This window comes from Halichondria panicea, chromosome 13, assembly GCF_963675165.1.
Source record: "Halichondria panicea chromosome 13, odHalPani1.1, whole genome shotgun sequence".
NCBI classification, from domain to species: domain Eukaryota; kingdom Metazoa; phylum Porifera; class Demospongiae; order Suberitida; family Halichondriidae; genus Halichondria; species Halichondria panicea.
In genome coordinates, this window is record NC_087389.1 from 2559692 (window position 1) to 2574464 (window position 14773).

The 14773-nt window shown below is 41.3% G+C and overlaps 1 long non-coding RNA gene across 1 annotated transcript; it reads left to right on the forward strand.

Moving 5' to 3' along the window:
* The first annotated feature begins 5521 nt into the window (after nt 1–5521).
* Nucleotides 5522–12820, forward strand: LOC135346632 (uncharacterized). The gene is made up of 3 exons (XR_010398072.1): nt 5522–9581; nt 9631–11682; nt 11766–12820. It is a non-coding gene; the product is annotated as an uncharacterized LOC135346632 (long non-coding RNA).
* Nucleotides 12821–14773: the final 1953 nt, after the last annotated feature.

The following is a 14773-nucleotide window of genomic DNA, read 5'->3' on the forward strand; positions in this document are numbered from 1 at the left end:
TTTTTGCCCAAGCATACAAAATTAATAATTATATTTTTTTACCCCTTTAATAGTAGTCAGATATGACAAGACAGATATGACAAGACAACACCATTTGGAGTAGCTAGATCGTTGTGTTAGTACATTGGCCAATTTTACCACTTAAGTATAGTCCTGCATGTAGGTTTACCTGCTGTACATACATATCTAGGATTGTTGTTAGGTTAAGTACAGTCAAGTCAGATGGCCAATCAGCAAAAGAACGGAGCTGATATGTGGACTCACCTGTCTCATTCACTCACACTCATTCACTCACACCAGGAATTAGTAGTAGTGATGGGGAAATGCATCAATTCATCAGTCAATTCATCAGCCATCATGGTGAAGGCAATGCAGACGCGCCATGGTATAGTAAAAGCATATGCCGTCCTCCATATTGATCTACTCATTGATCTACTCTAACTCGACTCTAACTCTACTCTCGTGCTCAGTTTGTATTGTTGTACGTATTACGTATTCTCACTGAGTTCATGAATCGTTGTGCTTTAGACTTGCGTTTTTTTTAGTACGTCTCTCAAGCATCTTTCCCTTGTCAACCAATTTTTATAATAATTATGCCAATTGCTTATGATCCTTTCCTTGGCTGACCTGGGTGCCGTTTGCTTTCTAAGTGGGCAAAGTACATCACTTTGCATAAGTAAGAGGGTGACTTATGCATAAGACCTTATACATAATTACATCAGTGAGGGTGAGGGTGACTTATACATACCTATATATAAGATGTATATATACCTGAGTACTAACAAAACGGAGGTACTAACAAAACGGAGTGGCATTTTTAAATGCGCAAGCTGGATTCGAACCGATTGGTGGTGAAACCATGGTGCTATATAACTCAAGGTACAATCCTACTCTATAAAAGTTCCTCTGGCTCTGGCTCTGGCTCTACACTTGGTCACAATTAATTCTACGTGAATTAATGCTATAATTATACTGTTAAGTGAGTGGGTATGCAATAAAATTGTGTGCATTGTGTCATTGCAATCTTTGCAGTGAAGAAAACGAACCTTTTTTGTCTTGATGTGGTTCATCTAGCTGACTGTGTACGTAACCTACTAGCTCGTAGCTATGGAGCAAGTAGGTAACCACCACCCTGAGCACCCACCCGTGCAGGTACACATGCTATGGGTGGGTAATTACAAACTAAGTGGAGGTACCACTGCTCGCCGAACTGCCTACAGTGTAGAACTTTTGATTTTTACTTGTGAAAATCTCAACTATTGGCGCTGACCACCACTAGTACTGCACCTTGCGCACTAGTAGGTCATGTTTACTAGTAGGTTCTAGTAGGTTCTGAGATACGTAAATTTATAGTACATAGTAGTTTAGCGACCTTCTTGTCAAAAATGGCGATTTTGGGCGATTTTCGTGCCGCTAAATATGCGAGGTGAAGGAATGTGGATGTGATCCTAAATACACCAGAATATTAGTGCTAGAGGCTGCTAGGTGGCTCCAAGTTAAATACTACAGCACAACACCTCGGTGCGCATGAGGTACACGGTAGTGTGTTTGTGTGTGTCTGTGTATGTGTATGTGTATGTTCTGTATGTGTGTGCTGTGTGTGTGTGTGTGTGTGTGTGTGTGTGTGTGTGTGTGTGTGTAAGTGCATCATGTTTACTTGTTTACTTGTTTTGCTGAACACCTAGTCTGCACTAGACCTGCAAGAGGCTGGCATCGAACCTGGCATCGAACAACAATCATGGTCGATCATTACCCACTCCGTATCATTACCCACTCCGTGAGTTTTTGCATGCATCATGTGTAAATATCTTATTTGTGTAGTAGGCATATCCACCGAGGCATCTAATTTTTTGTGCTCGAGCACTCCCGCCTTGGTGGGTGGCTCACCAAGTTTCCAAATGAGTTGTCATGTGTACACACAGTACTACTGTCAGATGCACAATGTAGTATATTTGCACACTAATATAACCGGTGTTTTCAGTGTGTTCATCTTTTCACCTGAGTTGACAAATGTACACGTACAGCAGTTAAAGATGACAAAGTAAAGCCAGATGATGTATATACGTATACGGCACACGCCCACAACATCGTTACTACTGACGCTACTATGCAACTGAAAGAAAAGAACGCCCCACCCTGCTGCTCGTAACTGCTGCTCAAACAGCTATCCTCTGTGTCGTCAACGAATTGAACTGGATGAAATTATGAGGCAAGCACAACGCGGTATCGAGAGAACTAAAACATTCTGAAGCAAAAAATCTGTCACGATGCAAACACTTAGCACGCCTATGCAAAAAGAATTTTGAAAACCCTGATAACCCACAAAAGAAAATCCGAAAAACTAGGGCATACTATAGGATTTAAAAAACAGATTTCTTCTTCAAGGAGAGACAGGTATGCCCTGCGTGAACCCTCTGAGCAAATACTTAAGCATAAACAAAAACAATTGCAAAATAGTTTGTATGCATGTGTAACGTATACGTATAGTTAACAAAATGTATAGGTCAGCTAGACATAACAGAAGCTAGGTGACAATGACGGATATACACCCGGTTGTTGCTGACAAAAGATGTTATTGACAGCGAACAAGTCTTGGCAGCTTGCTTTCAAAAGATGGAAATCTTGACAGCGAAATGGACACAGACACTACATCTTGGCAGCTTGCTTTCAAAAAATGGACCCCCCACTGCCGAAAGTTGGCAGCTTGCTGAAATGGACACATAAAAATGACCTATACAAGCTGGACATAACAGAAGCTAGGTGACAATGACGGATATACACCCAAAAGGATATATACACCCGCAGCTTGCTGACAAAATATGTGACATAATTATTGACAGCGAACAGGCCCCCCATATCTTGCTTTCAAAAGATGGAAATCCTGACAGCAAACAGGGAAATGGACACAGACACTACAACCCCCCACTGCCGAAAGATGGGACATCTTGGCAACTTGCTAACAAAAGATGGGACATCTTGACAGCAAACAGGGAAATGGTCAACAGGGAAATGGTCACATAATTTTTGACACATTACAATTTTTGACACATTACAACCCCCCACTGCCGAAAGATGGCTGACAAAAGATGGGACATCTCGGTCCACTTCATCCACACGACTAACAATGCTCTACAGAGTTAGAACTTATTGACTGATCATGAGTATTGACTGATCATGAGTACGAGTACGACACCACACTCGACAGGGATGCACCTCATAAAATGTTATGCACTCTGTTGTACAAGGTTAGCAAATCATATCCGTCATGCCCGATAACAAAAGTGATCAGTCTTCGAATATCTTGCTTTTGGCTATCGTTCCAATAGTTCGACTACTAGTGGTAGAGCTTGTATATCTCTTATGTACAAACTTCCAGAGCTTGCTCGGCAGAACCAGCTTGATACTCTTGATGTTTTAGTAGAGGGAGGAACTGTGGCTCTGGCCAATTGTGGTATCCAACATTCTGAGAGTTACAAAATCGCCTCATTATTTGTACAGAAATATCATGTGAGTTAGTGTGGTGTGGTATGATGGTATCTTTCGAAGGCAAAGAGATAATATTAATCGTGTATGTATGGTTGTATGGCCTCTGCAGAGCTCTGCAGAGAAGTTACTTCCTATCTTTTGAGGAATCCGTCCTATGTCTGTCTACTTTGGATTGTATTACATCCATGGTGTGATCTGTCCCATATTCTTCAGATACTTCAGATACCCATATTGAAAGGCAGTAGAAGATTATGCATAACTGAGTAGGCAGCAATACCGAATACCTGAGTACATGTTCCCTTTCAATTTCCTTCTGCTCAGTTTGTTAAGGATGATTATTGGGATTTATTGTGGATTTCTTGTATATGTGATTATATCTTTTGGATGGTTTCATATAAACTGATGAAACTTTGATAATGAAGGAACATGTTGAATGTGTTTTTAAAGTGACTTTCTTTACAATTTCTGGAATACAAACAAGTGCAGCCACCCCAAAAAGTGCATCTCAGTTTTACCATTTTTATGGCGCCCAGATATGATGTCTATCATTTTCGGTGAAGCGGAAAATTGAAATATGCATATTTAAGTAGAGGGGTAAAGGGTATTAAATAGAAAATGTGAAATGATACGCATCATATCACAAAAATGCACAAAAATGGTAAAACTGAGTTATACTTTATAAAAAAAATTGGGGGTGTGGCTACACTTGTTTCTAATCCTCCACACTGTAACGACATCGCTGAAGGTCACATGACCTCCAAACATATTTTAAGCGTGTACATTTTACATTCCTAACATTCTACTAAATTTCATCCATTAATATATCACGATATGATGCCATGTGGCTGAGCCACCAGTGAGTGGTTCTTGCGTTTTTGCACTTTCACGGTGTAATTGAAGGGTCCGTGCCGATTTTGAAAACCCTACCAACAAAGCTTCCGAGTAGCAGGGATATCGGCAAGCTAACAATAGTATGGATACAAGCAAGCTCACTAACTAGAGGACGTAAATACGTGTTTGTATTGAACTTAACTTTGGTTCCTTCGGCCCAGGTATAACACCAACAAGAATGATGTAGTCATCTAGGCAAGTTTTGAAAGGCCATATAGATAGCACCGAGTGAGTATGCTTAAAGGTTCAGAGAAAGAGCCAGGTTGTAAGGTAGTGAACGCCCTCTGATGTCATACACATCACTCAGTTTACCTAGTTCATTCGTACGCCTTCTCTATTTAACATTGAATGATCTGCCGATCTGCCGTGGATAAAGTGAAGTTGTACCACTAGTACCACTACTATTACAAGGGCACAACATTACAAGGTAGATCTCTGTATCCATGATACGGGAACTTCACATATGAACACTTGCGAGAGGTTATCACAGGTTATCACTTTGCATAAGTGGCATTTCGGGCAACTCACATACTTGTCAGTTCCTTTACCAATGACCGCTCTAGGAAGCAAACTCACAAAGTTTCGGATCTGATTACCAGCGAGAACCAGAAGGAGAAACATTGACATTCATTCCAGAATCTGACACCGCGACTGCCACATAGAATCTCATTGCTCGAACTGTGCCAGGAGAGGGGTCCAGGAGAGGGGTCCAACACAAAAGGGTGATCAGTAGACGCTGAACCTAAAAATTGGATGTATTCGTTACCCAGAGGACAGTGAATTACTAGACAACCTATGTACAAGCCTCACCAGCACTGTCCCTATTCATTATCAGAGAAAACAAAGTCGTTTTGGCTATCACATACAGGTGCAGCATTGCCAGTTTGCCAATCTTGTGCTGGAAGTACAACGTTTTACGGATTTTCTGGTTGCTGGTTGCAGTGCTCAGTGTCCATCTCGTATAGTAGTAGATATTCTGGATGACACACTGGCTCCTAACTGCAGAGCTGTACTGCAGTCTAGAGTTTGCCCCACCCTTTGTTAACCCAATCAGGCAATCAGGAATAGAATCAATTCACCTGCTCAGTTAATTAATAGTCTATTTGAGGCATCACAACTAAAAAAAGGTACTGATCAGATTAAAACAAGGCATATTGTGTTTGTGTCTAATTTTGAGACTTTTTATAGAGAATCTGATTTGGATACAGTCTGATTTCAGTTTTGACATAATTCTGATTCAAAATCTTGACAAAATATGTTAGTAAGAACAGAGTCAACAGTGTGGAATTCAACTTTCTTTCCAGCATCATGACACTTCTGATTCAGTTTCCTTTTCATAATACTTACCACATTTTCTCTGCACCCTGGCACAATTTTGGACAAAACCTGCTGATTGGCTGGTGAAATTGTTGAATACTTTCCTATACCTTTCTGACTTTGTTGACTTTGTTTCGAGAGTAGAATACAATGTACTGACTTTGGCCTGCATGAAAAAAGCATACCTATCGTTATGGCGGTAAAGGTTGTTTCAGTACATGGTGGGTGTTAATAATTTACCTCTAAGGCTACAATGCAATGGTAGCTTGTGATCATGAGGTCATGATTAGGTCCCTCTAAGCTTAAATCTATGGTGTTGTGTACAATTCGCTAGTAACAATTCTGTTTCCACTGCCACTTGATGCATCTCCAAGTTTGCTGTCTTTCTCCTGAAGTGCTTGTTGGCCTTGGCCTTGGAGCATGATCAAGAACTCCTTGCTGGCATTGTAACATCTGTAACATTGACACCATATCTTCAATTGAGGTGTTCACTAGCACTGGAGACTGACTAGGTTGTAGTGTACCTGGTCTGTCGGTGATCGTGTTGGAGTTGTGGTGTAAGGCTGATCTCTTTCACCGCCTTCACCTTCACTGTCCATGTTGAACTCATCAACTCATCAACTGTCTAGGTACATGCCTGGTTGGTATTCAAAGTTTGAGTTTAGCAACCGTAGGGGACGTCTTGGATCAGAACCATCTTGGATCAGAACCAGTGTTAGATCTAGTGGTAGACCTTGGTGTGGTTCGTTTGGTCCTACTGTAGAAGTGCTGTATACTATACCATGATCTATGTATTATTTAGAACACACCTAGCCAAGATTAAGTGTTTTAATCTGGATGGCCTCGAGGTTAACGTGGTGCTCGAGGCGCAGCCGAGTGCCATCCGAAGCATTAAAACTGACTTGGCTAGGTGTGTTCTAAAGCTGTCACGTGAGCTCTAGCCTCGTGGCAGCTAGATCTAGCTACAGTTGCTGGTGGCTAGCTATACGTAGGTTTGTAGATCCAGTAACGGAGAAGTATCTGGACTGACTGGGCATGTTCTCGACTTATTTACCAACATCGGTCCCGATCCCACTACTGGATATGCCTCCAGCTTACTGGATGGGAAACTTTGTGCGCAAACTATTATCTGTTTGCTCTTTTGGAAAGCTATGATATTCGAAGCACCTTTGATGAAACGATTGATGAAACGATTATATGGATCTGGCTTAGGTACATCTTCGAAGCAAGTTCTTCAGACGAAAAAGCAATGCTATGGTCAAGTCAGCAATTCGGTACACTTACACTTATATGAAACAAGTCGAAACAATAACATTCAACTTTCCAGCTTTGCTTGTGTACATATTCAATCTGCTTGTTTATAATTATGATGACATTCAGATTCAATCTGCTTGTATTATGATTGTTTGATAAAAAGTGTGCCCTCGCGAAAATACAAATACGCCCACCCTTTTCTGCAAGAAGTCTAGGCTTATTAGGGGACTGGGACTGGGCGTTTAATCGAGTTTTCATAATATACGCCCACCCGCGGCCTCAAATCGAGGTTTACACTTTGCCAATTCTTTATTAGTTTTTAATACATAGTATAAACATTTTATTGACAACAACAATGTTATAAACTAGCATGATTAAAGCATGACTGTAGCTTTATGTGTGCAAGCTTCCCTTGTTCCCTTTGTTAATTTGTCCTCCACTGCCTCACAGTTCTATCACTTTTACCAACAATTCTTGCTGATAATTTGGCAGCTTCTGTTAACTGCATGCTTTACTACAGCTACCAGCTAGCTATTTATCAGTTTTTGTGTTTTTGTCCACTAATAGTTTAATCGACCTGTTGTTTTGATGTATTTGATGTATGATGTATCAACTGCAAAAGAGTGTTTAAAGTCGATTGTTAGCGCTATAGCCTAGGCTAGCTAGTTGAGCAGCAGCCAGGTTCTCAGACTTTCCCTGGCTGAGATGGGCCTAGTCTTACACAATAATTTACACGGATGTCCAGATTAGTGGTTACATTGGCATTGCATTGCATATTATCTGTGCACATCTAGGGTGGAACACCCTCTCTATTGCTACTTTCTTCGCCAAGAGGAGTCGACTTGGTAATAAAAGATAATTATACCATTGAATTAATAAATACGAATCAATGTTTACTAAATTAGATGAATCAACAAGCACAACAAGCACATCTGACCCGTCACTGACACAGATCCAGACGTACAGGGTTCACTAGGTAAAATAAGAAAATTCAATCATAAAAACTTAAAATACTCTGACACAGGTGACACAGGTGACAAGGATACTGATTCTATGCAAGGTGACAGTGACAGTGACAGTGGTGACAGATGCTCTAGAAGACAGTCTAGCCTCAGAGTGTGATATTGGCAACCTCCTTGATTCGCATGTTGATTTGCAGTAGTATCGAATTCTTACTGCTGAGCCAAACAGAGACATACCCTCGCAGTGTTGGTGGCTTGCGACAACTCTTTCTGTGTGTGTGTGTGTGTGTGTAAAGTTTTGGAGTGATACATCCCAAACAGTCTGTAATCGCTCAACTTTGGTGATCCAGGAGGGTAGTAACTGTTATCGCCCAGAGTGAGGTGGAAGTGAGCATACAAATTGGCACACATGTCAAGTGAGCGACAGTACACAATCAATCGTTTGAATTACGAGACAAGTCCTTGACAACATCAGTGAAATCGTCGCTGGAACGCAGAGTACATGATATTGGCCTTGTTGGGTGACTCAGACACGAAAGAACAATCGATCATGTTCAGAGACTTGATGACGTGTGAGCGAATCGAATCCGTGACAGTGGCAGTGAGTGGCAGTGAGAGCAAGCATGGGGACACCGAAAGGCACGTAACTCATGAATGCGGGCATAGGCTGGTCTGAAGTCATCACTCCTTAAGAAAAGGTATATGTTACACTCAATTATAGCACACAATTATAGCACCCAACAACCAACAATATCATTTTCGTGTACAGACTATACAAATTACACTCATTGATCATGTCTATCTATGGTACACTTACACTTACCATTTATATACACAATGTGCTTCGTCCACAGCTACAGCAACAACTGTATTTGACAACGGAGGCTCAAGCAAAAGCTGCTTCCACCTCTCGCCACAAACTATAGCCTCTGGACAACTATAGAGGAAGCGATACATGCCAGCCTTAACTTCTACTTCTCTTTCATTGGCAAGATACTTTCATTGGCAAGATACTTCTTGTCTACCCCAGCAGCAGAAACACCACGACTATGGACCATCAGGGACACGAGGGGAGACACAACTATCACAACACTCAATTCAGCTTCAGGAGCACCAATCCTACCACATTTAAGGTAGAAGTTGCCATAGCTAGTCGGGAACCAAACGAAGCAGTCTTTGCCCTGATAGAGCGCCTTCAATACATCTACTTGCTTACTCTTCAGCAACAGCTCATCAAGACCAACGCAAGCTTTGGCGTGCTGTAAAGCACTAGCGAACAGCTCCATTGTCTTGACAATAGAATTACACTGCTAGATTACTGTACTACATATGTGGTTTGAATGTCATACCACGTCATGGTTTTACTGAGTGCTATCCGGAGTCCCCAGTTTCTGGGGATTATGTGGCGCATGCGCAAACAGTCGATACCAGGCCCTCTCTTCGAGGAAGAGCGGCCTGGGATCGAGGCTAGTCTGAGTGTAGGTTGGGCATGACATGCAAGCTCAGGTTGCTAAGTACGTGACACACATACACACCCTCAATCTCATCAACTCCATGGCACGGTATGCTGCATATTATTGGATACATATATGCATCACTATCAGGTACTAAGAACGTCGTCACAGAGGGTCGGGTCAGAGATAACGTGGTTCCCTGAACTCTCTGATAAACGTAAGTGAAGAGGTACGTATACGTCACTGATAAATGTCTGTTCATTTAGGGCGCAGTATCAAGATACATTTGTACTGGGCCTTCATGGTGAGGATTCTACAGCAAATGGCTCTCAACATCCCCAACCAAACCACCCAACCACTACAAGTCATCGCCCATTACTGTAGGGTTCAGTCGTGCTCAGATTACCAACAAGAAGCGCTCCTTAGGTGCATCAAGGCTACCTACGTCTTCAAGAATGCGAACTCATGAAGATTGGCGAGTACTAGATTTGTGTTACACTGTAACTAGGGAAGATCTGACCTGTCAATGTTATATCATTACATTAATTTACCTCCTCCTCTCCCCCCCTCTAGGTTTGTACATGTATGTCATCCAAACTCTTCTCAACAGATGTACCCTCCCCATGTCTATTTCTAATGTATGCTCACTACCCCCAACCTCAACTGGAGAGTACATTAATTAATTAATTATGAAATTAATTATGATTCTATACAACTACAGGTGTAGGTGGCTGTTGCCAGCATGAACTCGTGAGCATCTTCTTGGTTTATACCTGTTTGGAGCGTAGTTCGTTATAGGGCTGGTCAGGCATCTCAATAAAAGTAAGTAGCTTTTTTTTATTAACAATTATCACTTTTCAGCTGAGAGTTTCCAGAGGAAGAAACGTGGGATACATGCAGATATATGATAACTCCCTGAACATAATTTGTTTTACATCAAATGTGAATTAATAGTATGATGCAAAGCATGTGTTTCAAATGTGTTTCAAATGTTTATGCATTATGCATGCCTCCCATAATATAATTATTAACTCAGCCATGATGTATTTAATAATAAATTTGCTAATCCTGTACGCTGTACGCTGCGCTGCCCTCCTGTATGTTGTATTAATGAATCACGAAGATCTACAGGATTCCAACTACATACCATGGTTGCACTCGTGGTGGTGCCCCACCACCCCCCTACCGGGGATAGGTGGGGGATTAGTTGGGGATTAGACTTGAATTTGCTCAGGGAATGAGAAATGAGGAAATGGAAATGAGAAATAAGAAATAGGAAACATTATAAATAGAAAGATTATACAAATAGACAAAACATTATATATGTGCATAAAGTACTGTCAGCCAATTAGTAATGAAATCACAACAATTAATACAAGTCATTCATTGAAGTTCAAGTTCAAGTAAACGCACCGAGAAGTGAAGAAGTCAAGTTCAAGTAGTCGCACCCAGAGCACCCAGAAGTTAGGTTGTCAGATACAAGTTTCACCATCACTTCATGTGGTAAACAGTAGTGTCAGCTTTTTTTGTGAGTGTGAATTACTTTCTTTCCCTAGAAACTGAACCCTGTAGCAAGATTAGAAACAAGCCTTCTTTCCGCTCTTGCTACTACCAAATCAAGAGTGTCATTACTTCATTACTTCCATTACTTCCATCGTAGCCCTTTCGACACGACGACTGGCAGATTAGAATTTGATTGGTTTTAAACTTAAGAACAAACGGTTCTCTGCTTGGGATAGTGCTCTGCTTGGGATAGTGGGATCGTGCACATGAGTACTACATGATAAAGTCACACCAGCTGACAAAGTATTTGGTGGTAGAGCAGGAGGTAGTAGACAGCAAAGTTGCAGAGGTGCTGTGAGGCAGCTCATTGCAGTGATGTTGCAGGTGCTCTGAAATTGTATTCGAGTGAGATACTGGAGTCCTTAAAGTACTGGCAGTTGGCAGTGATGTTGCATTCGAGTGAGATACTGTAGTCTTTAAAGTTGGCAGTGATGTTGCACGAGCACCTGGAATCGTATTCGAGTGAGTCCTTGAAGTACTGGCAGTTGGCAGTGATGTTGCACGAGCACCTGGAATTGTATTTGAGTGAGATACGGCAGTTGGCAGTGATGTTGCACGAGCACCTGGAATTGTATTCGAGTGAGATACTGGCAGAATGTTCGTTGTAGACCTATAGCAAAATGTGAATTTTAAACTGTACACAGCAGATATAATTGTTACGGAACAGGTGCTGAGGATTCAGCTTGCGATGAAAAGCTTGCTTCTAATGCTCTTTGAAAATCAGGATCATCGTCAGGAAGATCTTCCTCAGTAAGGTTAATATAGGCCCTAAACAACAAACAATATGCATATTACACTTATTCCTAACACTTATCCCTAACACAGCTGGATATGGTAGCTGGATATGGTAGCTGGATATGGTACTGCTGGAGTGGACAAGCTAACGGGTGTCTCTATTCACTGGACTGGACCACTGGACTGGACTACTAGACTCACCTTTGACCCCAATTTTAGATATATTTTTGCAATTTTAAGTGATTTCAATGTGCAATTTTCATTTATATGAAGTGATCTACAAATTAATGTCAGATATTAAACACCAAAATTTGTCAGCAAATGCTCTCTGTGTACTTCTGTTAGTTAACTTGCAATGTCAGATAGAATTATTAAGAAGGATTGAAGGATCCCCATCTAAGCCAGACACATTGGGGATTGCAGTGGTAGTAAACATTAGAGAATTTTTTTTGTGAGGTTCGACTTCCTGTTGGTATAAACTCCCCCCATTCTTGGTGCTCTATACAGATATCATTAGGTGGCTTCAGATTCTTTTCGTACTGATTTTTACACCCAAAGCATACTTTAATGTTTCCCTTGATAAAGGTAACAGTCCATGGAGCTCCACTTGAATGAGGTGGACCATATGGAGTGCTCGTACACCTTGGATTAGGCAAAAAATATGGAGATGGTGGACAGTACAGAGCGCTTAATCCACTTGGACAGTATGGATAAGATGGAGTGCTTGGTCCACTTGGAGTGCTTGATCCACTTGGACAGTATGGATAAGATGGAGTGCTTGATCCACTTGGACAGTGTGGATAAGATGGCAGTGTGGATAAGATGGAGTGCTTGATCCACTTGGAATGCTCGGTCCACTTGGACAGTACGGATAAGATGGATACGGTGCTATGGAAGTAAAGTGGTATGAAGGACTGCTTTTATCTTGAAACGTGGCTCCTACTGAAATACTTTGCGTATTCGATTCAATCGATTGTGTAACAGTCATTGGCACACGGGTACAAGTTTTATCATCGCAATTCTGCTTCCTCTTGCGAGGAGGAACACCACCTTTTCTGCCTCTTCCTTTTGGCATGTTTGTGGTGACAAGGTAGGTAACATTGGGTGCCTTCTTCTTCTTCAAATACGAAATAAATTGCTTGATTGTTTAGATAAATCTTGCTGACCTTCATCTTCTCCTTCTCCATTTCTCCTTCTCCATTAGACCATGTACACATGTACGGTACGTACGTACCATGAGGTGTTTGGGATGGACGCATGTACGTGCAGTAGGAAAATAATGAGGTCAAAGGTAAAAAAAATTGCTATAATAGAATATCTACTATACTTTTGTTCTATTAAAGAAAAATCTGGTAGTCCAGTTAAAGAAAAATCTGGTAGTCCAGTAGTCCAGTCCAGTGAATAGAGACACCCCAAGCTAACTGTAATTAACCCTTTAACCTTAATTAACAGTGAAGTGAAATGTCTGTAAATTCTCCATCGGGTTTCCAGAGCAATAAAATGCATTTACCAATAGAATGCCCATACAACAAGGAATAAAATGTGTTGCCATAACAACCACGGTTATTACTCTCACCCGTTTTTATCATTTTAAATGCTCGGCCAGCAATCCAAAAATTTTTTTTTATGGATCAGCCTATCATATGGTATAAAGGCTTGACTAAGCTTGATTTTCACATCGTACATGTATTACTATATCGGTGAACGATCTATGAAATTTACAAGCTCACATCACATAAAGACTGTTCAGACTGTTCATTACTGACTGTTCATTACTGCTAATTCTATTTTAGCTATACTATACTCACTACTGATATATACTCACTACTGATATTCTAGCTATACTATACTACTTGCCAGAGTATACTACTTGCCAGAGTCACACAGTGAGCCCTCTCCTGGTCTTTCACCGTCCCGGTCCATAGTGCTAGCGTCTAGGTCCATGTCATGCATGTCCTCAGTCCCAGACAGTTCATCAGCGTCTGGCATAAAGCTGGTAGCCTTTGGGAGGTATCCTACTAGGCACTGTCATCACCAGAGGAGACATCGCCATTGCTGTCCTCAAGCTGTTCAAGCACATCGGCACCAGTAAACAACCTAGCCATAGCTTCGTGCGGTAAGATGCTAATGAAATTTTAACATAGCAACGTGGCTTGGAAATTTCTAGACTAAATTGCACGTGAGTATCGCAGAAGCAGAATTAGAATTTCGCAAAAAAAGTCACTATTGCGGGCCACGATCGTGGCCCGTTGGCGATTAAAGAATTATTTATATAAACTGGACTTTGCACTTTGTTTCTTCCTTTAAACACAAGTTTATTATAAAACGCAGACAATAGGGGGGTTATTGGGCTGGTGGAAGTTCAACATCAGGATCCGAACTTTCCCTGCATGGGGACAATTTTTGGGGACAATTTTTGGGGACAATTTTTAAAAACAAAGCAACATCATATTTCACACCCTTCCATTTCCTTCTCCTTTCTAAAAGCCAGTGCTGCAAACTTCTATATGAGTTTTCAAAAACGAGAGGTCTACTTCCTTCCCACACTCCAGGCACGCACTTCTCCTTCAGGCACTTCTCCTTCGGCTCGTCTTCAAGCTGCATAAGTATAATTATTATATTAGCACCCACATACCCTCTTACTACTAACCACATTTGCCGCATCACCGATGGTCGGATATAAACTCTCGCTTGCTGCTTGAGCTTGGAAACAGAAGTGAGGAAGGTACAATCAATCGGAACCAATTGCTTGCTGTAAGACCATTCGTTCTACTAACCCACCAGCTTTTTCTAATAAGGGAAAGGCTTGCACAATTACTTCTTTCAGATGGGCGTAACTTCCACTTAGCTTAAATACCAACTTTTTTTCTCCGAGCTCAGCAGTCTTAAGGGTATACTTATCCTGTGGAGTCGGTACAAGTTCTACAGTAGATTGACCCAGGCACACAAACTTGTGCATCCAGGTTAAACCTCCACGCTTCTTTTCATATGGGTTACTTCTTCGTCTGCCTGTTGCCCTTGGACGTAGCATATCTTGCACGTTAAAATTACTACAGAATTAGAAGTAATTGGCTATAGTTACAACCAACATAAAATAGTGCACCAAACCCT